The following is a 23,652-nucleotide window of genomic DNA, read 5'->3' as shown; positions in this document are numbered from 1 at the left end:
CCTTATGAGAAGAGGAAGAAACACCAGAGAGCTCTCTCTTCCTGTGAGCATGCAGAAGAAAGGCCCCGTGAGGACACAGTGCAATGGTGGCACTTTGCAAACCAAGGAAAGAAGCCTCACCAGAAACCAAACCTGCTCACACCTTGATCTTAGACTTCCAACCTCCAGAATGGAGAGATAACAAATTTCTTTTGTTTAAGCTTCCCAGTCTGTGATATTTGGTTACAGCAGCCCTAACAGACTAATACAACCAGGAATGAAGTTTTACCAGGAAAATGTCACAGAAGAAGATGGAACAAGGAGTGATCATAAGGGTAGATGAAATGAGAACAAGGAAAATGATAAGCCTGGAACGTGGCAGTTGCTTAACCAATTGCAGCTGCTGCCAGCTACCTTCCAAGGGCCTGCTGTGCTTCTGTTCCCACTGTGACAGGTGCTGTGCCGGGAAATCAGCAGTGTAAGCAGCAAGGTGCTTGCCCTCAAGGAGCTCACAGTCCAGTGGAGAAGACAGAACAGAGCCTGTCAGTACAACACATTCAGCACTGTCATAAGAAACCACTATCATTCCGACCAAGAGAAAATGGCACAGAGGAGGTGACGCTGGAGCAGAGCACAGAAGAGGGAACAGAGGGCTCAGAGGAAGGCAGGACTCGTTGAGAGCAAAGCATGTACGGAAGCCTTAGCGCAGTGGGTAGGGTGGAGGGTGGTGGTGGGGAGCAAGTGAGGAGGCAACTAGCAACCAGAATGTCAAAAGCCTGGGGTTGGTCATGCAGCATGCAGTAAGCAGGAATGATGTCATCAGATATTTTTTAAAAGAGACAAAATTCAGACAGCACTGTAGAAGATAAATCAGAACAAGAAAACCACTTTAAGAAGCATTTGCAATGGTCCAGTGAGGCCTGAACTGAAGATGGCACAGGGAGGCTTCTGAGGGAACAATCTGTGGGAGAGAATTCCAGGTTTTGTGGCCACAAAGAGGGGACTGTATAGAAGAGGCGAGGTGTAACAATGACTCCTAATTTTCTGGCTTGGATGACTGGATGTACCATAATGCTACTTATCAGTAGGGATTAATCAGCAAAAAATTGGGTGAAAACTTGCTGCTGTTAGGCCGAGCGTGGTGGCTCATGCACGTAATTCCAGCACTTTGGGAGGCTGAAACGGGTGGATCACCTGAGGTCAGGAGTTCAAGACCAGCTTGACCAATATGGTGAAACCCCATCTCTACTAAAAATACAAAAATTAGCCGGGCATGGTGGCATGCATCTGTAGTCCCAGCTACTGTGGAGGCTGAGACAGCAGAATTGCTTGAACCCAGGAGACAGAAGTTGCAGTGAGCTGAGATCATGCCACTGCACTCCAGCCTGAGCTACAGAGTGAGACTTCATCACAAAAAAAAAAAAAAAAAATAGAAAGAAAGAAAGAAATTATTTTAGGCACATAGAGAGGAAAAGAGGTCCTTGGGAAGTTTTCGTTTCTTTTAAAGCAGCCAAGATCAAGATGCGGCTGGGCGCAATGGCTCATGCCTGTAATCCCAGCACTTTGGGAAGCCAAGGGGGGCAGATCATCTGAGATCAGGAGTTCCAGACCAGCCTGACCAACATGGTGAAACCCTCTCTCTACTAAAAATACAAAATTAGCTGGGTGTGGTGGCACATGCCTGTAATCTCAGCTACTTGGGAGGCTGAGGCAGGAGAATCGCTTGAACCCAGGAGGTGGAGGTTGCAGTGAGCCGAGATCACGCCATTGCACTCCAGGAGGTTGCAGTGAGCCGAGATCATGCCATTGTACTCCAGCCTGGGCAACAAGAGTGAAACTCCGTTTCAAAAAAAAAAAGGCGGCCTAGAAACGTTCTTGTCTAGCAGGAAAGCCCCAGGCCTTAGAATCAGGCCGGCAACCTTTGATATGCTAATACAAACCATTAGAAACTGGGTCCACCCAAACAGAGATTTCCGCCCTCTTCTCCTTGCCCTTGCCCCTACATGTGCCTGGCAACATGGCTGCCCCCACTTTTCCCCATGTGTGTAGAACATCATGACGCTCTGTATTTTCATATTAAAAGGCTAGGGTGGGAGGGCCAGTTTTTTCCGGGGCTGCATAGGTGACATGTCTGGTCAAACCAATCCCCTGAGCCCTATGCAAATCAGACACCACTCCTCCAGCCTCCTCATATAAGCAGCCACTTTTCTGCAGCACTCGGAATTTCCTCTCTCGGCTTTGGAGCCCCCTTCCCTCTGTCTCTGTACAGGGGAGCTTCTTTCTTCTCCCTTTTTCTTGCCTACTGAACTCTCTGCTCCTTAAAACCACTCCACATGTGTCCGTGTTGTTTTATCCAATTTGGCGTGAGACAAGAGCCCTGGTGTTCCTTCACTCATCAGAGCCATATCAATTGTACATATTTATGGAGTACAGTGTGATATTTCTATATATATATATGTATACAGTGTGAAATGATCAAATCAGGGTGATAAGCATATTAATTATCTCAAACATTTATCATTTCTTTGTGTTGGGAATATTCAAAATCCACTCTTCCAGCTATTGGAAAAGATACAATACTGTTATTAATGATGGTCCCCCTATAGTGCTATAGAACACCAGCACTTATCTCTCCTATCTGGCTCTACTCTTGCATCCATTGACAAACCTTTGCTGTCCTCCACCCCTACTAGCCTTCCCAGCCTGTACTTCCCAGCCTGTAGTAACCACTGTTCTTTCTTCTTCTTCTTCTTCTCCTTCTTCTCCTCCTTTCTTCTTCCTCCTCCTCCTCCTCTTCCTCCTCCTTCTTCTTCTTCTCCTTCTCCTTTCTTCTTCCTCCTCCTCCTTCTTCTTCTTTTTCTTCTTCCTCTTCTTCTTCTTCTTTTTCTTCTTCCTCTTCCTCTTCCTCTTCTTCTTCATCTTCTTCTTCATTCACTATTTTCAATTTTCAATTTTTTTTTTTTTTTTTTTTTTTGAGACAGAGTCTCGCTCTGTCACCCAGGCTGGAGTGCAATGGCACGATCTTGGCTCACTGCAACCTCCTCCTTCCGGTTTCAAGCAATTCTCCTGCCTCAGCCTCCTGAGTAGTTGGGATTACAGGCATGCACCACCAAGCCCAGCTAATTTTTCATATGTTTAGTAGAGACAGGGTTTCACCCTGTTAGCCAGGATGGTCTTGATCTCCTGACCTCATGACCTGCCCTCCTCAGCCTCCCAAAGTGCTGGGATTACAGGTGTAAGCCACTGTGCCTCGCCTATTTTTAAATTATAATATACATCTGAGAAAATGTACTTTTTTAGCTGTGTTAGTCAGGGTTCTCTAGTGGGACAGGACTAATAGGATAGGTGTGTATATGAAAGGGAGTTTATTAAGGAGTGTTGACTCACAGTCACAAAGTGAAGTTCCACGATAGGCCGTCTGCAAGCTGAGGAGCAAGGAAGCCAGTCTGAGTCCCAAAATCTCAAAAGAAGGGAAGCCGACAGTGCAGCATTCAGTCTACAGCCAAAGGCCCAAAACCCAGAAAGACAAACCACTTGGTGTAGTTCCAAGAGTCCAAAAACTGAAGAACTTGGAGTCCAATGTTTAAGGACAAGAAGCATCCAGCACAGGAGAAAGATGGAGGCTACAAGACAGGCAGTCTTGTTCTTCCCGTTCCTCTGCCTGCTTTTATCCTAGCTGTGCTGGCAGCTGATTAGATGGTGCTCACCCAGATTGGGGGTGGGTCTGCCTCTCCCAGGCCGCTGACTCAAATGTTAATCTCCTTTGGCAACACCCTCACAGACACACGCAGAAACAATACTTTGCATCTTTCAATCCAAACAATACTTTGTATCCTTCAATTGGGTTGACACTCGATATTAACCATCACATTAGCTTTTTGAGATACATTACATTCTGGATTCACCATTTAAGGTTTAGAAACACTGGAGTCGGTCCTGACTGGTCTGAGTTGAGGTTCTTCACAGGTAACTTATTCCTTGGATAAAAATACTTCTTTGATCAGTCTTTCCAATTTGGAAAATTTGGCTTATAAAAACTGCTGCTGAGGCCAGGTGCAGTGGCTCACACCTGTAATCCCAGCACTTTGGGAGGCCGAGGTGGGCGGATCATGAGGTCAAAAGATCGAGACCATCCTGGCCAACATGGTGAAACCCCCTCTCTACTAAAAATACAAAAATTAACTGGGCATGGTGGTGCACATCTATAGTCCCAGCTACTCAAGAGGCTGAGGCAGGATAATTGCTTGAACCTGGGAGGTGGAGGTTGTAGTGAGCCGAGATCATGCCACTGCACTCCAGCCTGGCGACAGAGTGAGACTCTGTCTCAAACAAACAAACAAACAAACAAAAAAACTGGTGCTGAAAGCTGGGCATGGTGGTGCGTGCCTGTAATTCCAGCTACTAGGAGGCTGAGCCCAGGAGTTTGAGTCCAGCTTGGCTAACATAGCGAGACCTTGTCTCTGTTCCACGAAGTCAGAGCTAGACAGAACAACCGCAGTCCTCCCTACTTCATGGGGGTTCACATGGAGAAAACACACTTCTAGCTCCATTAAAGCGAGGCTCAAATATCTACTCTCTACTTCTATGAGGTCAACTATTTTAGTTTCCACATATAGGTGAGAACATGCGGCATTTATCTTTCTGTGCCTGGCCTATTTCACTTAACATAATGTCCTCCAAGCTCATCTATGTTACAGGGCACAGTGGGTGGAAGGGTGTTGATAATTTCTGTTTTAGACATGCTCCATTTGAGGGGCCCTGCAGGAGTTATCTGCAGGCAGTTAAAACACCAATTTGGAGCTGAGGAGAGAGCTCAAGGCTGGAAAACTCTCTCTGATTATTTCATACAGTAATTAAAGCCATGGGTGTGGTTGAGGAAGAAACAGCTCTCACTTACTGAGTACTTATCATATGCCAAGCACTACCTTTTATGTGAATTATCTCAGTTAATGCTGCCATCAATTTTACTTAGAAGATACTATTGTTACTGTTATTTTTTCAGATGAATAATCTGAGGTTTAAAGAGATTAAGTCATTGGCCCTGCACAGTGGCTCACGCCTGTGATCCTAGCACTTTGGGAGGCTGAGGTGGGTGGATCACCTGAGGTCAGGAGTTTGAGACCAGCCTGGCCAACATGGTGAAACTCCGTCTCTGCAAAAATACAAAAATTAGCTGGGCATTATGGTGGCTGCCTGTAATCCCAGCTACTGGGGGAGGCTGAGGCAGGAGAATCACTTGAACCTGGGAGGCGGAGGTTGCAGTGAGCTGAGATAGTGCCCCAGCCTGGGTGACAGAGTGAGACTCTGTCTAAAAAAAAAGGATTAGGTCATTTGCCCAAGTTCACATATTTGGTAAGTGAATTTGAACTCGAGTGACCTGACCTCAGTGCCCCACTCTCTGCTGTTTACCATGGAGCTATCTATGTTTAAGGGGCAAGCAGAAGTGGAATCTGGAGAGGAAACTTTTTTTAAACATTTGACAGAGAACAGTTTTAAAAGGGTGTCTTAGAAGCCAGATGGAGGTCATCAAATACTCAAAAGCATTCAAAGATAAGGGAGGTCAATGGGGACGAGTTCTGAAAATCAGCCCAAGTTGGACACTTAGAAGGCCATGGGTGCACTTCCTGAGAACTTTCTTAAAGAATGACAGAGTTGGAGGCAGATTATAAACATCAAGGAGCAAATGAGGCTGTGGCTTGATGTAAAATCATTCAACAACGTCAGATGGCACCTGAGAAAGGAGGAAGGCCTGGCCACAGAGACATATCTACAGGTGATGTCACCTTGGCAAATATACCTCCAGCCAAGGTCTTTAGCTCCAGCCCTTAGTCTTTCAGGCTCCAAAACCAAGCTTGCCAGCATAAGGGTCCAAGCTCACATGAGCTTATGTTTAAAAACCACGATGTCGATTGATTAATTGATATTGAGTGATAAACTACCAAGCAAGCCAGATGTTCATGGTTTGCTAATGAGACCATTATAGCTTATAGGCAAAGCCTAATTATAATCAAAATGTTGCCAGGAAACATGAGCTCAGAGCAAGAGGAATCACCCAGATTACATGACTAGTGTCGTGAATCTGTGATACACTGCACATCCATCTCCACTGTAATATACTTCCCATATTGTTCAGATGCTCATGCTCATAGGCTGTGGTGCCTTTCCCCTTGGGCAGCAATGGAGTTGCATTGCCATATTTTGTTTCTCTAGATTTTTCTTTTAGAGAAACCATCCCATTCCCTTTGACTCAGTGCTCCCCAAAGATGATCATTCTCATGGTATCTTCAAAATATTTGCCATATCCATACACCAACCACATGTACAATTACAGTTGACCCTTGATTACAGTTAAAGTTTAGGGGTGCCGACTCCCTTGCAGCTGAAAATCCATTTATAACTCTGCACTTCCCTAAAACTTAACTACTAATAGCCCATCTGGCAGCCTTACAATACATATTTTTTATGTTATATGTATTATATACAATCAAGTAAGCTAGAGAAAAGAAAATATAATTAAGAAAATCATGAGGAAGAGAAACTATATTTACTATTTATTAAATGGAAGTGGATCACCATAAAGGTCTTCATGCTTTTCATCTTCCTGTTGAGTAGGCTGAGGAGGAGGAGGAAGAGGGGTTGGTCTTACTGTCTCAGGGGTGGCAGAGGCAGAAGGAATCCGTGTGCAAGTGGACCCTTGCGATTCAAATCCATGTTGCTCAAGAGTCTACTGTATTAGCATAAATTTTTTAAAAAATTAGCTTACTTAAAATAGTAATACTATTTAGAGGAAATTTTATGTTATGAGCACAAATGGAAAGCTAATATTCCTTACCACAAATTGAAGGCAACTGAAGAGCTAAACATATAGCTCATAAAGTAAAATTTGACTATCTGTTATTCCCCAAATCTTCTTGAATACTAGCAGTGAGATGCCTACTATTTTCTGGGAAGTACTTTTCTCAAACAGCATGATGGAATGATTAGATATACTCTTTCTCAGAGACATCCCCTGCCACTAGACTGTCCTCATACAGTACCTTTATCTAGGCAGGGGCAGATTTATTATGAAACAAATAAACTTCAAGATTCAGGACCCTTTACTCATACCTTCCAAGACCTTAGGTATGTTTGTACCCAATTTTATATCCTTTTTCAAAAAAGTGACCTGGCCAGGCACGGTGGCTCATGCCTGTAATCTCAGCAATTTGGGAGGCCAAGGTGTTGGATCACCTGAGCCCAGGAGTTCGAGACCAGCCTGGGCAACATGGCGAAATTCTGTCTCTACTAAAAATATAAAAATTAGCCAGGCATGGTGACGCTTGCCCCTGTAGTCCCAAAAATAAATAAATACATAAGTAAAAAATAAAAAAAAATTAAAAAAAAGAGTGACCCTACCACCACCATATTGTATAAGACTTAGGGCTCCAAATCTGCATTTATTCCTACTTTTGCATTACTCTATAGGTGGCTGAGTCCACCCCTAAAACATGAAAAGTTTTATTTTTTCTCATTTTATTCTTTAGGAGTAAGCTATTTCTGCTTTGGTCATGTCCTGCAGTTTGTCCCTGTTCCATCTACAAAGAGAGGGATAGGGTCAGTAGCTTGTGTGATAGGTGAAGGCAAATGGAGGGATTATGTTGAGACTAGGAAAACTTCATTGTGTTTCTGAATGAGAGAAATGGATGGAGACTGGTGACATTTGAAAGAGAAGGAATTGATGGAGAGGAGATTCAGCACACAGGAGCAGGGGTTGGCCTTACAAAGAAGGAAAGACCCCTCTACCTCTAAGCTAACAGGAAGGCAGCAACAAGAGGTGTATTTTAGGTAGATTTAGAAATGGCAGAAGACTTCTGACTCATGTGGTCTTTCTCTTTGGAGTCTGAGAAAACATTATGTGCCATGAGTGAGGGATGTGGAGGTTATATGCAGTGTTTGGAATTCCCAATACGGTGCTGCAAGAGGGAACTCACCAGAGACAGAGAAAGCACTGTTGAACAGGTTTGATGAACCAAGCTTGTAGAGGGTCCCAGGAAGTGCCATGACAGGATTCTCCCTCACACAACTCTGAAGCCCAAACAATTCTTCCAGGGACTGGGTCAGTAGAGGAAGGAGAGAAAGGAGGCTAAGGGAAGTGAAGGAAGTGGCACTGTGGATAAAAAAAAGTCACTGAAGTGATGAACCAGAGAGGAACTTGTTTGTAGACTGGGATTTGAGGAACTACAGATCTTAATGGGGTCAAAGAGCACCTTCAGTGAGAAGAACAGCAGGAAAGAGGAGAGCGTAGCCTGAGCAAGATGTCTCAAAGAGCTGGAGGAGGCATAAGTATGAGTGAGAACAAGGCCTGGGGTTGCCACCAAAAAAAAAAGAGACCTAGAAGTGTTAGAGATTAAGAAAAACACAAAAGAGATCAACGAATCAAGAGATCAAGGCCAGTCCGGGCATGGTGGCCCATGCCTGTAATCTGGGAGGCTAAGGCGAACAGATCACTTGAGGTCAGGTGTTCAAGACCAGCCTGGCCAACACAGTGAAACCCCGTTTCTGCTAAAAATACAAAAATTAGCCAGGTAAGATGGTGCACACCTGTAGTCCCAGATACTTGGGAGGCTGAGGCAGGAGAATTTCTTGAACCTGGGAAATGGAGTTTGCAGTGCTGAGATCTCGCCGCCACTGCACTCCAGCCTGGGGAAGAGAAAGAGAGACCCTGTCTCAAAAAAAAAAAAAAAATAGCGAGATCAAAGCTAGACATCACTGAAGATGATGGAAGGGTTGAAGACAGATCTCCAAGTAGAAGACGAACGGGGCTGGGCTTTCCAGGGGTAGAAGCTGTAGGAATTGAAAGAGGAATAAAGTGTCCATATCTGAATCCCTAGAACCTGTATCTAAAAAGGATTTGGCAGGCGTAATTAAATTAAAGATTTTGAGATGGGAAGATGATCCTGGATTCTCGGAGTGGGATCAATGTAATCATGAGCATTCTTAAATGACAGAAAAGGGAGGCAAAAGAGCTAGAGTAGATGCGATGACAGCCGAAACAGAGGACTGAGTGAAGCGATGGCTGCCTTCGGAGATGGAGGAAGCGGTCATTAACTAAGAAATGCAAGTGGCCTCTAGATGCTGAAATAGGCAGGCAAACAGATTCTCCCCTAGAGCTTCCAGAAGGAACACAACCCTGCTGACACCTTGATTTTAGCCCAGTGATACCCACTTTGGATTTCTGACCTCCAGAACTATAAGATAATAAATCAGTGATTATTATTATTATTTTTTTTTTGAGATAGAGTCTCACTCTGTTGCCCAGGCTGGAGTGCAGTGGCATGATCTCGGCTCACTGCAAGCTCCGCCTCCCGGGTTCAAGGGATTCTCCTGCCTCAGCGTCCTGAGTAGCTGGGATTACAGGTGCCTGCCACCATGCCTGGCTAATTTTTGTATTTTTAGTAGAGACAGCGTTTCACCATGTTGACCAGGCTGGCCTCGAATGCCTGACCTTAGGTGATCCACCCACCTCAGCCTCCCAAAGTGCTGGGATTACAGGTGTGAGCCACCCAGCCCGGCCAAATCTGTGATGTTTTAAGCCACTTAGTTTAAGCCTGTTTACAGCAGCAATAGGAAACTAATGTAGACGGAAAGCTGATTGATATAAATTTTGTTTAAGAAAGGGGTATTGAAAGAATGTGAAAGAGTGGTGCTCTGCAGGAAGAAGCCTGGAGCCAGAAGATAATACCTCTGGCCATCAGTGACACCACGTGCCCAAGAATGAGCTGGCTCCACTGAGACGGCGGCAGGGACATGGAATTCTCCAGGGAAATCCAAGTTTCAGTTAAAGCCAGAAAGTAGAGGAAATAGTGAGTGAAAAGGTTAAGAGCATAGAGAACTGTTTTTAAATATTTGGCACTAGAACAAGAGTTTCAAAGGGTACAGTGTAAATAGAAGCTAGGTTGGGAGAAGACGGAGTTGAGCAGGAATAAGAATGTGTAACAGGATCTGTGACCTCCAGGGGGTGGCGTGCTGGGTGCCATTACTGAGAATCACAGGAAAAAGGGAGGCTGGGCCTTGAGAGGGGGCTAAGAAGGACAGAAATGGAGCTAAGTTTGCTCAGCAGTTGCAGTCAAATGCCTTTTGGCTCTCTTCAATTCTGCTGGCTAGCTTTGATGTATGGTGCCTGCACTGCTGGCCTAAGTCAAATTCTGTAATAACATTTTTACTTTTTAAAGGACTGAGACCTTATCACTGAGTTTAAGATAAAAAAATTTAAAAAAAGACTGACATTAATTTTATGCAGAACAGCATTCCGAATATAATGCTAATGAATTAATAATTGTCATAAACAAGTCTAAATAAATTTGTTTCTTCACAGCTATAATAAAAATGTGCTTCTGATTAGAGAGTGAATTGCCCATATTAGGCTCATAAGTGCTCCCTGGATTTATTGAATTAAGATGAGTCACAAAGTGTTGGAAATCTTGGATTTAGCTCCATGTAAGTGCATGATGCTCCTAAGTCATGCTTGCCTTATTACAAGAGAGAAAAGAGATGAACCCCTGCCATGGAATCATGAGAGAGCTGGGCAGAAAGGAACCTTCCATACCACTGCCAGATTTATGACTATAGGGTCTCAAACTCTGTTAGGTGGGCTCAACCACGTGAGGTCAAGACCTTCCTTTTGTACCTCTGTGATATGGTTTTGATGTTTGTCCCCTCCATACCTCATATTGAATTGTAATCCCCAATGTTGGAGGTGGGACTTGGTGAGGGGTGTTTGTCTCACGGGGGTAGATCTCTCAGGAATGGCTTAGTACCATCCCCTTGGCGATGAGTGAGCTCTCACGCTGAGTTCGCACGAGATCTGGTTGTTTAAAAGGGTGTGGCACCTCTCTGCCCCTCTCTTGCCATGTGACACGCTGGCTCCCGGTCATCTTCCACTGTGATTGTAAGCTTCCTGAGGCCTCACCAGGAGCAGATGCAGGCCCCGTGCTTCTTGTACAGCCTGCAGCATCCTGAGCCAAAATAAACTTCTTTTCCTTATAAGTTACCCAGTCTTAGGAGTTTCTCTATAGCAATGCAAAAGTGGACTAACACACTTTGGTATAAGACTTAGAACAAAAGAAGCCACTTGGTTTCTTTCTATAAGGCTGAGCCCCTGAATCCTGGCTTATTATTAGTTTCATGGCAAGAAGCAGTAGGAAGGGCAGGCTCAAAGGAAAAAATAGTGGAAAGATAACATTTCTCTAAAGGAAACAGAGCAGAGCTGACCTTAGCCACTCACCCTTTGGCCTTCCCAGGATGGGCATCCCTCCCAAGCAGCTGGTCACCCCAGGTCTCTCTTACCATACTCATTGTACAGATAAGAAAAAGCACCCAAGACAGGCAAAAACAGAAAGAGATAGAAATTAAAATTTAAAAACAAAACAAAACTAGTTATTGGCAAGGCAGGGCTTTAAACCTCTTTGTTAGTCATATCAGATGTGTCCACCTCTCATACCATGGCCCAATTATGTCCTTGGCTTTCACTCACATGAAACACTTCCCTCCTTGGGGTGAAGTGGGAGGGTGGGGAGCATCGAGTCCCCAGCTAAGAACTATCAAATAAGTATTCTCTTTCAAACTGCAAGCTCATAAACTAAAAGTTATTGATGTGTATATTCACTGCATGTGTGTTCATCTGTCCCTTCCTGTGTACCAAGCTAATTACTTCTTTAATTAAGCACTCTTCACTTTTATTAGAGTTGTTAGCATACTTAGGAACATTTGCTGCTCTTGGTTTCCCAGCGGACCAAGGTGTGCATTTTCAGGAACCAGCTGGTGTTGTTTATTTGTGCAGTGTGTATCAGGTGTGAGAAGGATAATTTAGTGCCTTTCAAACACCTAGTTTCTTCCCCTTCAAGTGGGCGCACCTACATCTGAACCCAGGGTGTCTGGCTACCCTCAAATATTGCTGAAGACTGATGTTGTCTAGCTAACAGTTTCCAAAGCCAGACATATTGGAACCACTTGTCTGTGAATCCTGAGTTGCTGCAGAGGGAGATGTGGTTTTGAGTATCCTGCCGAGTTCAGGGGCGGTGGAAGGTAGGACTGAGGCACACAGAATCACAGCGCTGTCTGCATGTGGTGTCACCCTGAGGCTGTCTCATGATATTATAGTTACCCTTGGCGCAGTAAAAGCAAAGGGAATATACTGAATTATCTGACCACTTTTCCTTTCTTAAATATTAAGCTGGGTATTCTCAGGGATGATCCTTATCCTTCTGGAGACCAGAGGCTCCAATAGGGCCAGCTTCATGAGTGTACAACCTGTGTAGACACACAGCACCCTATTCTTAGAAGGGCCCCATGTTTGCTTGGTTTAATGCTCTATTGTTGCTATCTTGATATGCTTAATAACTTTTTTTTTTGAGTCAGGGTCTTGCTAAGTTACCCAGGCTGGAATGCAGTGGCTATTCACAGATGCAGTCATAGCATACTACAGCCTCAAACTCCTGGGCTCAAGCGATCATCCTACCTCAGCCTCCTGAGTGCCTTCTTCATAACTTTTTAATAAGGGCCCTGGCATTTTCAGTCTGTACTGAGCTCCACAAATTATTTGGCCTCTCTTGGTCTACAATATGGTTGCTTTCATCAAGAGCTCTCTAATTTCAGAGTTACTTCTTTAATAGTCCATAATTTTCTTTTGCATCCATTTGTTTACACAACTCCGTACATTTTCCAGACTGCAGGTTTCTTGAGGCTATGCGCTTTCTTATCTCTTTTTCTCCAGGGCCTAGCAGAGTGCCTGACATATCATAAGTGCTCAGAAAATATTTGTTGAATGATTGAATGTTTGAAAGAGGCCTCAGGGATATTCCCATAGCCAAGGTAACAAGTAGACTATTGGGATAGTGCCACATTTGGTATCAAGTTCACTATAAAAGGGGTCATTAATTCTGGATACTCCCTTCCTACCTCCTCCTCAACCACTTCTCTGTGTCTGAACTGTAAGCTGCTTTAATGCTTGGTTGCCCACAGTGATTCTCTGCTCACCCGATTCCTGATTCTGTAAGCTGAGCAGGGAGCTTTGTACTGCCCCAGACAACCATGTTTAGAGGACAGAGCTGAGCTGCTGTTATCAGGGTTCAGGGATACAGACCTTAGAGTTTTGACTTTGGGCCTCAAGAAGCTTTCACTCTGGCCCACTGAGCTGTGGAGTCTTAGAGAAGTAAATGTGAGAAAAAATACCACAGATTCCAAGGCAGTTAAATAAAAAGGTGCCATCCTGCTCACTCTTGGGAGTTGGACAATGAATCCGGCACATGTCAGCACCAGCAGGTCTGTGCTGTGGGTCATGGTGGAGGCACTGTCCTTGGAACATTTAAGGTGTTCCTGAGCCTAGTCCACAATTTTTATTGTATTTTAAATAAATTAGAAGAGAGCTAATTAAAAGAAATACCTAAATCTAGGAACCACAAATAGGATTCACTTTAACTGGCTACTTGCAACACCATGTGGATAGTGCTCTGAGGCAGAAAAGAGTGTGGTGATCAATCAGTAATGCCTGCATGGGCACCTAAGCTAGCATTTACTGAGAGTTTAGCACACTGTCTAATACACTGTAAATGCTCTAGGCACATGTGTTGACTGAATAAATAGATCAGCGAGGATTCTTTAAGTGTCCCTGGAACTACATAGGCAATTTTGAATAAATCCAGCTTCTTCAGCTTGAGCTTCAGTTTCCTTAGCTGTAAAAAGACTTGATGGTTCAAAATATCTTCTAGCTTTAATATTCTGTAATCCTGTCTATCTCTTTGTAAAATGAAGACTACGTGTGTTAAATAATACCCCGTCAAAACTCCATTTTGTTTGTATATGCTTAAGGCTTCATTTTTTAAAGCCATACTTTAGGGGCCTGTCTTAATTTCTAATGCAGCAAAATGCATAAAATATGTTTCATAGAATGACCAGAGTACATTTCTTTTGAATCTGAACTGTGGCAAACCTGGACTAATCTGTGGCTAATGATGAGAACCAAGTCTTACAAGAACTACGTCTTGTGTGTCTCATGCCTGTAATTCCAGCACTTTGGGAGGCCAAAGCAGGAGGATCACTTGAGCTGAGGAGTTTAAGACCAGCCTGGGCAACATAATGAGACCCCATCTCTACAAAAATAAAAAAATTAGCCAAGTGTGGTGGAGCATGCCTATAGTCCCAGCTAGTTGGGAAGCTGAGGTGGGAGGATCACTTGAGCTCAAAAAGTTCAAGGCTGCAGTGAGCTGTGATTGTGCCACTGCACTCCAGCTTGAGCAACAGAGACGCTGTCTCAAAAAAAAAAAAAAAAAAAAAGAATGACATCTTGAAGTGACCACTGTGACTTAGGACCCAAATCTATGGCTTTGTTTCTTTAATGTTTTCTAAATTCAAGAGACATATGTCCTCTTCAGATATTTGTGTTACTTTTATTGATTCTAAACCATAAATGATTCTTCATGGTAAAAACGGAAAATGGAGACATACATTTTACTGTGGCTTTTATGGAGGGGGCTAAGCCAGAATATAGTCGCTCGCTACATTTTTCTCTTTCATCTTCTGGCAGCTATTCCCTATCTCCCATCTCCCCCACCCCACCCCGCTCATTCTTTCCACCTCTTCACCCTTAGCAAGTAATAGCTTCTTTCTAACTTCAAGAGAGGCTGCCCAGGGAACTTCTTAGGAAGATGGCCTACAGACACAGAGAACCAGATACAGTAATAGGGTATTTAAATGAGGGAGAACCAGGGCATAGTAAATTTACCATTATTACTATTTATTTTATTTTATTTATTTATTTATTTTTTTGAGATAGGGTTTTGCCCTCTTACCCAGCTGGAGTGCACTGGTGTGATCATAGCTTACTGCAGCCTCGAACTCCTGGGCTCAAGTAGTCCTCCCACCTCATTCTCCCAAGTAGCTGGGACTATAGGCATGTTCCACTAGGCCTGGCTTTTGTTTTTGTTTGAATAAGAAAGAAATCAGAGAGTCACAGGGATCTTCCTGTGGAGCTTGTCTAGTGCTTCAGCATCAGAACAATCATCTAGTTTAATTTATGGAAAGCATGGCACGTTAGGAAACCTTATTGACTCTGTAGGCATGCGCATGGTCAGCACTAACAATTGCTCACATGGGGCAACTTCAAGAACCCCGAGACTCCTTCCTGATCCACATGACTTCCTCTTTCACTTCCCTTGATCTCTGAACAGCTTTATTAGATATTCATTCTTTGCAGTTAAGGATTGACCCATAATAAAAACACAGCGCTCATGGAAGAGATAATACATTGAATAACTACCAGCCATTAACTGGTAGTTATTCGGTTTATTTGTTTATTTTTGTTTTTGAGACAGAGTTTTGCTCTTGTTGCCCAGGCTGGAGTGCAATGGTGCAATCTTGGCTCACTGCAACCTCCACCTCCCAGGTTCAAGCGATTCTCCTGCCTCAGCCTCCCAAGTAGCTGGGATTACAGGCATGTGCCACCAAGTCCGGCTAATTTTTTGTACTTTTAGTAGAGATGAGGTTTCACCATGTTGGCCAGGCTGGTCTGGAATGCCTGACCTCAGGGGATCCACCCACCTTGGCCTCATAAAGTGCTGGGATTACAGGCATGAGCCACCGCACCCAGCCTTATTTGGTTTATTTTTATCGCAAAAGTAATATGCTTAGCTTGTAAAACAAACAAACAAACAAAAAAATCTAAACATTACAAATAAAGCTAAAGCATCCCTTGAGCAGGACCACAATGTCACACAAGTTCACAGAGATTACCTTGCCCAGTGAGTTATGCAGTGTTGACTGGGAGACCCTGCCAGGGACCACCTGCTCCCCACCCCCAACCCTGTGCTCTCACCAGCCAAAAACACTGCCGTCAGTTTAGTGTAAATCTTCCCAGGTATTTTCTGTGCATCTGCATACAAACATATGAGGGGACTTCAAAAAGTTTGTGGGAGAATTGAATTAAAAGATAAAAATAAAAAATATATAAACTTTATTTCTTAACACAAGCTCTATCAAGTTCAAGACACTTTCAGAAGCAATGACACCAGCCATTTAGTCCTTCCCTAAAGAACTGAGAATCCTGGGAACTTAACCATGTCTATGCAGTCTTTTTTACATTATTAACTCAAGAAAAATAGGGTCCCTTTAAGGATATTTTAAGATTAGGAAACAAAAAGAAACCAGAAGGAGCCAAATCAGACTGTAAGGTGGATGCCTGATAATATCCCTTGGGAACTCGCAAAATTGCCCTTGTTTGATGAAAGAAATGAGCAGGAACATTGTGATGGTGGAGAAGACTCTCTGTTGAAGCTTTCCTGGGCATTTTTCTGCTAAAGCTTTGGCTAACCTTCTCAAAACATGATCATAACAAGCAGATGTTATTGTTCTTTGGCCCTCCAGAAAGTCAACAAACAAAATGCCTTGGGCATCCCCCAAACCTGTTGCCATGACCGTTGCTCTTGACCTTTGCTTTTGCTTTGACTGGACCACTTCCACTGGTAGCCGTTGTTCTGATTGGCTTTGCCTTCAGGATCATACCAGTAGAGCCGTGTTTCATCTCACGTTACAGTTCTTCGAAGAAATGCTTCAGGACCTTGATCCCACTTGTTTCCAGTTTCCATTGAAAGCTCTGCTCTCATCTGTAGCTGATCTGGGTGCAATGATTTTGGTACCCATTGAAGGGAAAGTTTGCTTAACTTTAAATTTTCAGTCAGAATTTTGTAAACTGAACAAATTGGGATGTCTATGGTGTTGGCCATTGTTTGTGCTGTTAATTGTTTATCCCCTTCAGTTAAGGCACAAACAAAATGAATTTTTTCCTTGCAAATTAATGTGGATGGTCTGCCACTGAAATGATGGGATTCATTTTCAATACTGTCTCCTCCCTTCTTAAAACAAATTATCCCTTTATGAACAGATGACTCCCTTGGGGGCATTGTCTCCATAAACTTTTTGTAAAGCATTAATGATTTCACCATTCTTCCATCCAAGCTTTACCATAAATTTGATGTTTGTTCTTGCTTCAATTTTAGCAGAATTCATTCTGGTAAAGGTAAGGGCTCTTTTCAAACTGATGTCTTATCCTTCTTAGTGCATCGGCTAGATCCTGTTTAGACATATTATAACAAGTTACTATGAGTTTATTTTGATCCCCCCAAAATTAAAATGCATGCATAGTTTTTTCATATGTGCATTTTCCATGAATTTTTGAAGACCCCTTGGTATGTACCCACAGTACATAAGGAACTATTTTGTTTTGTATTCCTTTTTGTATAAATGATATCATGATGTATCTATCTTTCCGCAACACTTTTTTTTTTTTTTTTTTTGAGATAGAGTCCCATTTTGTTGCTCAGGCTGGAGTGCAATGGTGCCATCTTGGCTCACCTGCAACCTCTGCCTCCCTGGTTCAAGCGATTCTCCTGCCTCAGCCTCCCAAATAGCTGGGATTACAGGTGCGCACCACCATGCCCAGCTAATTTTTGTATTTTTAGTAGAGACGGGGTTTCACCTTATTGATCAGGCTGGTCTCAAACTCCTGACCTCAGATGATCCACCCGCCTTGGCCTCCCAAAGTGCTGGGATTATAGGCATGAGATACTGCACCCGGCCTGCAACATGATTTTTAAAACTTAACATTACTTGGACTTCTTCCCATATCAGTGTCTACATTTTTTTTTTTTTTTTTTTTTGAGACAGAATCTCGCTCTGTTGCCCAGGCTGGAGTGCAGTGGTGCAATCTTGGCTCACTGCAACCTCCGCCTCCTGGGTTCAAGCGATTATCCTGCCTCAGCCTCCCGAGTAGCTGGGACTACAGGCACACGCCACTGCACCAGGCTAATTTTTGTATTTTTAGTAGAGACGGGGGTTTCACCATGTTGGCCAGGCTGGTCTCGAACTCCTGACCTCATGATCCACCCACCTCGGCCTCCCAAAGTGCTGGGATTACAGGCGTGAGCCATTGCATCCGACCTCCACATTTTTATATATTAAAACACAACCAATTTTACACATGGTTAGAAAAAGTCAAATAACAGAAAACATAAAAGCAGCCTTTCTCCTTCTTAATACTCCTTCCTCTTGGTCTCATAGCTCTGAGGGAGCTGCTTTTAATGACTGGTTCAAATGCTTCTGACTTTTATGTCTATACATAATATTTATTGATTCATCTACTTGAAATATTGCCTTTTAACCTTCTGTTAGGATGGATGAGGGTTTAACTTCATTTCATTGCCCCTGTGTGCCCGCTCTCACCACATTCAGCTCCTCCACTGGGCTCACCTGTACCTCCAGCCAACTCAACCTCCACTCCTTGTTTCATCTACAACTGTGCCTCTCAAATTACCTGTCACTTGAAAGTCAGTGATAAGGAAATTTCGCATGTCCTCTCTTCCATGGTAGAGCTCTATCAATTTTTTTCTTGCCAAGACTGATAGTACATTTTATTGTGACACCATAATTAATCTTCCATGATCGATCCATAGATTGGTTTTAGTAGCTGAAAAACAACAGAATGCGAACAGAATTTGCATTGTAATGCCCAGGCAAGTAGTGCTCACTGCAGAGCCCAGCAATGTTGAGATGACCTTTCTCTCCCTTCAGATCTGTGGTCAGAGCTCTGGTGCCTCTCAAAGGAGACAATTTAGAGCTTTAAGTAGAAATGAGTTAGTTCTTCTGTTCCTTCCCCTCCTCCTGCTCCTCTTCTCCATCTTCTTATGTCTCTCCCCCGCCCCCTTCTTCTCTGCCTCACGTTCTATACTCACACTTTCCTTTTCCACTGTGTGTCTTTTACTCACACCTCCCATTTCAGGCCCTCTCCTCACTCCCACACTCCTGCTTCCTGGCTTCACTCAGATGGGCGCCTCCTGTGGATTCAGGCTGGCTGCTATTCATTTTGGTTTCATCTGTTTTGTGAACTCTCTTTTCTTCACTCTGTTTTCCAGAAGTATTTAAAAACTCTCTTATTCTCTGTTGTTGTAGATGTATACATTAAACAAAAAAAATTCTGGCTGGGTGTGGTGGCTCATGCCTGTAATCCTAGCACTTTGGGAGGCCAAGGCAAGAAGATCACTTGAGGCCAGGAGTTGGAGACCAGTCTGGGCAGCATAGGGAGACTCTGTCTCTAAAACATAAAAATAAAAAAAACAACCAGGTATGGTGATGCACACCTGTAGTCCCAACTGCTTGGGAAGCTGAGGCGGCAGGATTGCTTGAGCCCAGGTTGTTGAGGCAGCAGTAAACCATGACTGCACCACTGCACTTCAGCCTGGGCAACTGAGCAAGACTCTATCTCTTAAAAAATAAATAATTAAAATTTTAAAATTATTTCATCATGACTTGGAAAACAAATTCTTTTGCTGCTGTTTGAACGGTGTCTTAGATGAGAAGGAGCATAAAAAAATGCTTGTGCTCAACTGCTCTCTTGAACCCAGATATTATTAATATCATCATGTAAATTGGTCACCCTGATCTTTTCCAAAAGGAGAACAATCTGAGAGAGGATTTTTGAATGTGGAAGACAGAAAATAATCACTAAGGACAAATAGCATTTTCTGAATTTTCTGAATTTTTTCTATAATATCTGACACCATTGGCCACTCCCTTTTTTGAAAGTTTCTCCTCCATTAACTTTTTTTTTTGAGATGGAGTTTTGCTCTCGTGCCCAGGCTAGAGTGCAATGGCACGATCTCAGCTCACTGCAAACTCCGCCTCCCCGGTTCAAACGATTCTCCTGCCTCAGCCTCCCGAGTAGCTGCGATCTCGGATTACAGGTGCCCACCACCACAGCCGGCTAATTTTTGTATTTTTAGTAGAGACGGGGTTTTACCATATTGGCCAGGCTGGTCTCGAACTCCTGACCTCAAGTGATCCGCCCACCTCGACCTCCCAAAGTGCTGGAATTACAGAAGTGAGCCACCGCACCCGGCCTCTCTGTTAACTTTTAAGATCCTGTTCCTCTTGCTGTCTTCTCAGCTTAAAAACTCTTTTACCAGCTCCTTTTTCTATGCTTGTCTCTAATGATTCATCCTCATTCTTCTCTTCTCTATTGTTATACTACCCACAGGCCTCCAGATTTTTATCTCCAATGCCAAAATCCTCCCTGAACTCCAGATTTTCCTCTCAGGCTACTTACAGGACACCTTTGCCTGCATGTTCCACAGACACACCAGACTCTACTTGCTGAAAAGTGAAATCAGCATCTTTCTATCACATCTGCTTCTCCTACATGTGTCTTATCTTGCTTAACAGAAACACCATCCAATTAGTCCCTGAAGCTAGAAACTTTGATTCTACCTCTCTGTGGCAGATGCTGGTCACAAACTTATTTCCCGTTCCTCCTGAGCACAGCTAAACGGTGCTTCCCGGGCTCCACCGCTGTTAGGTATGGCAGACAGAACAGGAGGAAGTGATATATGTCACTTCCAGGTTTGGCCCCCACAGGCAGTCTTCCCTGAGGTCTTCCACTCGCTTCTTCTGTGCCTCTTTGCTGGCTGGAGGTTGACAACAGGGCTGGTTTTTCCCTTTGTGCATGGTGGAAAGAGCAGTATAAAGTTCTCCTTGACTGAGGAAGGGAAGTCACAGCTTCCAAAGGGATTGTTACTGAGAATGCACTTACCCAGTGTGGTGACGAATTTCATGTGTCAACTTAGCAAGGCTATGGTGCCTAGTTGTTAGGTCAAACACTAGTCTAGATGCTGCTGTGAATATATTTTTTAGATGTGATTAACATTTACAATCAGTAGGCTTTAAATTAAGCAAATTACCCTCTATAATGTGGGTGGACTTAGTCCAATTTGTTGAAAGCCTTAAAAGCAAAGACAGGTTTCCTGAAGAAGAAGAAATCGTGCCTCAAGACTGCAGCATAGAAACCCTGCCTGAGTTTCCAGCCTGCTGCCGCCCTGAAGATTTTGGATTTGCCAGCCACACAATTGTATGAGCCAATTCCTTAAAATAAATCTCTCTTAATCTTTCTTTCAATCTCTTAATCTCTCTCCCTCTATCTCCCTCTATCCTGTTGGTTCTATTTCTCTGGAGAACCAAGACTAGTACACCAAGAAATGAGCCAGTTCCTCTCCATAAGATTCTTTTAACATTCCTATTATGTCAGTGTGAGACTGGATTTAAGCTGTGTCTGTACACATACCAGATCCTGCCCAAGGAGACAGATAAACTGCAAAGTTTTTCTTGAGAGTTGAAGCATAATGGCCCCTTCCCCATCCTGTCCCCATAATAGAGTTTTGGCAAACAAGCCTACAAAGCAGACACCCCAGTCTTCCCCTTGCTCTCTTCTCAACTTAAAAACTCTTTTACCAGCTCCTTTTTCTATGCTTGTCTCTAATGAGTCATCCTCATTCTTCTCTTCTCTCTGTATTGTTATACTGTACTACTCATTTCCCACTCCCCCTGTGCTCAGGAGGAACGGGAAATAAATTTGTGGCCAGCATCTGCCACAGAGAGGCAGAATCAAAGTTTCTAGTTTCAGGGACTAATTGGATGGTGTTTCTGTTAAGCAAGATAAGACACATGTAGGAGAAGCAGATGTGATAGAAAGATGCTGATCTCACTTTTCAACAAGTAGAGTCTGGTGTGTTTGTGGAACATGTAGGCAAAGACATTCTGTAAGCAGCCTGAGAGGAAAATCTGGAGTTCAGGGAGAATTTTGGCATTGGAGATAAAAATTTGGATCCTACTCAAGTTTTATTGGAAACCTAAGAGCAACTTAAAAAGCGATGGAGTTGCCTACTTAGAGGGTCACTGATAAAAAACATTTTTTTTTTCTCTGTCGATTGATACTGGGACAGGCCCTCCCCAAAAATGTGCACCTAGGAGGTTGGAATATCCTCTCACAAACATTCTCTTGAAAACATCTCATGCCTCTCCCATCCCATACTTGCTCAAAAACCCAGATTGAGGCTAGAGAGCAACAGGGATCCTGAAGTCACCTGCAGAAAGTCACATCTATCTTGGCTAGGGCTGAAGGTTGCAGCTAAGACATAGTAGCCACCCCCCAAGAAGCAGTCAAATACTGAACCAGAAAAAAAGAAAAAGAAAAAAGAAAGAAACACAGAAAAGGTACTACGTTGCTGGAGGCATTGTCAGACCTTAAGAAGAGTGGATGTGGAATTACCTGAATTGGTGTCTCATCTAATTCTAAGGTGAAGATATCATGCAAAGCCTGGGCATAACTGGAAAGTTAGAGATCCCCTTGGCCTTCTGTTCACTAAGCGGAATTTCTCCCCTTTCTTTGTTGGCCCATTGCCACAGCACCTGTGGAATCGGCTGTGGTCTAGACAGCATCCCTCTAGAGGCTCCAAGATTAGTCCTTGGTCTACCCATCTGCTATCTGTTATTTTCTGCTCAAAAAGCTTGCTCGTTCTTATAATGCAGTGATCGCCTCTCTGCTGCTAATTTCCAGCCCCACTTCTCACTACAGTTCCAGTCTCTTCAATCCTGCTACTTAAAGGGCATCCGCCTTTGGTCCATTCCAAACTCCTTTCCATGGTCCTAGCTTGCCTCACTAACAATTTCAGGAGCTTGCAAAATGCCAGCTGTTGGATGAGCTTTAGAAGATTTTCACAAACAACCTCCTGTTTCCTGCCTCAAAAACACTGTTCTCTACTCTAACCTTCACTCATCTCTGACCCCTGTTTTGCTCCATTCTTCCATATCCTCCATCTGCTCTGTCTCTTTCTATTCTTTAGCCACAATCCCATTTTAGATGCCTATTCCTTTTCTTTTTTTTTGAGATGGAGTCTCACTCTGTCGCCCAGGCTGGAGTGCAGTGGCACGATCTCGGCTCACTGCAAGTTCCGCCTCCTGGGTTCATGCCATTCTCCTGCCTCAGCCTCCCGAGTAGCTGCTACTACAGGCGCCCGCCACCACGCCCAGCTAATTTTTTATATTTTTAGTAGAGAGGGGGTTTCACCGTGTTAGCCAAGATGGTCTTGATCTCCTGACCTTGTGATCCACCTGCCTCGGCCTCCCAAAGTGTTGAGATTACAGGTGTGAGCCACAGCGCCCGGCCTAGATGCATATTCCTTGAACTGAATTATGGCAATTGCGCCCCTGGCCTGATCACCACATCTTCCACGAGAAAGTCTCATCTTCCTCCATGGACCACCTTGTTGGGGCTACTTCTTACCCAGCCTCTCTATGAAGGTACAGTGTTCAGATACACCCATAGGTCTCACACTCTCACTTCCCAATATCCAAAATTAAGGTCATCGACTCCCTCCAAACCTGCTCCCATTCCCAGCTTCTCTGCTTCTAACTGCCAAGGTTTGAAACTTTAAAGACATTTTGAAATCAGATCTCTCCTTTATCCTCTAATTTCGTTTAGCACCAACCCCCAACACTTCTGTGTTTCTGCTTCATCTCTCTAAACCAAGCCCTCATCACCACCCACCTGAATCACACTGTGGTTTCTACTAGGCCTCCTAAACTCAGTTTTCCTCCTCCCTGCATACCACTGCCATATTACTCCTTCTTGAGTGCTCTTCCCTCCTATTATCCACCTGCTCATTGACTTTTGGGACTCATTGTTTCCTAGAGCATCAAGGTGAGACTTGTGGTGACACAGAATGAATACTGCTAAGCTGGGGCATAGAGCTATGCCATATATTAATTTTAGCCCTAAGACTTCTTTTTTCTTTTTTCTTTCATCACCAGCTTTGGACA

This window comes from Pongo pygmaeus, chromosome 10 (assembly GCF_028885625.2).
Source record: "Pongo pygmaeus isolate AG05252 chromosome 10, NHGRI_mPonPyg2-v2.0_pri, whole genome shotgun sequence".
Lineage (NCBI taxonomy): Eukaryota > Metazoa > Chordata > Mammalia > Primates > Hominidae > Pongo > Pongo pygmaeus.
Note: the sequence above shows the minus strand (reverse complement) of the source record.